This window comes from Tenrec ecaudatus, chromosome 2 (genome assembly GCF_050624435.1).
Source record: "Tenrec ecaudatus isolate mTenEca1 chromosome 2, mTenEca1.hap1, whole genome shotgun sequence".
Taxonomy (NCBI): Eukaryota; Metazoa; Chordata; class Mammalia; order Afrosoricida; family Tenrecidae; genus Tenrec; species Tenrec ecaudatus.
In genome coordinates, this window is record NC_134531.1 from 86,013,940 (window position 1) to 86,015,045 (window position 1,106).

At 39.1% G+C, this 1,106-nt stretch overlaps 1 pseudogene; it reads right to left on the reverse strand.

The window, feature by feature from the left end:
- Positions 1-593: 593 nt before the first annotated feature.
- On the reverse strand, positions 594-835 carry LOC142440886 (cyclin-dependent kinases regulatory subunit 2 pseudogene; annotated as a pseudogene).
- Between the last annotated feature and the right edge of the window lie 271 nt (positions 836-1,106).

A 1,106-nucleotide genomic window follows, 5' to 3' on the forward strand; every position in this document is an offset into this window, starting at 1 on the left:
TATTAAACTTAAACATCAAATTGTAAAGTTATTGTTTTCAATATATTCTCTACCTAGTTAGATACACTTTTTTTAGGCATCAAGGAAGAGACAGAACTTTAGTAAACAAACATTATTGGTTAAACTTAAGTAGACAATTCCTTATACTAAGAAAAAGTGACTAGAAGAAATTTTATTTTTTATTTTTTTTTGAAATTTTATTTTTAACACCTTATAATAATCGATTTGCAATCTTTTTGTAGTTGTATTTAACTGAGCCTTCTTGCTGTGAAGAATCCAGCTCATGAACAGATATAGTAAAATGATTTGTACATTTTTCTGGTATTCAGTGAATATTTTCCTATATGCATTAGGTTTCAAAAAAAGATTAAAGGCAAATCCCGAGCCAAAACTCCAGACTCACTGCCATCGAGTCCATGCCGACTCATAGCGGCCCCCTTGTGGGTTTTGGAGACGGCAACCGTTTATGGGAATAGAAAGCCTAGTCTTTTTCCCAAGGAGCTGCGGAGAGTTTTGAACTGCCAAGCATGAGGATCACAGCCCAACGTGCAACCACTATATCACCTAGGGTCCTGCAAACCCCTCCGTAATCTTCATTTGTGTTGCTCTTTTGTATGTGGTCACCTACAGAGAAGACTGTGCAGTTCTGGACCATGAAATAGGTAATGTAACCAGCCTAAACTTTGTTGAACACCAAGGTTTTCCTCCACTCCTCTTAAGACTTTAGATGGGTTTGGGGTATTTGTTTGGAAAGATCTCTGGGTTACATGATATGCCAATATTCATAAATCTCATTGAAAAATTTGTCTGAGTAGCCCTTTTGCTCGTGGGTCATCCTGTCAGCCGCACAGTGGGATAGGTAGGTAAGGAGCGTGCAGAGCAAGACCAGTGGCACAAATGTTCTCACCAGGCAACAGCGACCAGACAAGTCAGTGTATTCACTTTGGAAAGCAATGTTTGCACATCTCTATCAATTTCTTTTAAACTTCAAAAGAAGCCCCTGTGATTTTACTGTGTCCTTTGAGGACACTGTGCTCCCCCTGCCCCCTCCCCCCACCAAAGGTCAACATAGCTCTCTAAGTTAACTTTGATTTTAATTAACTGCT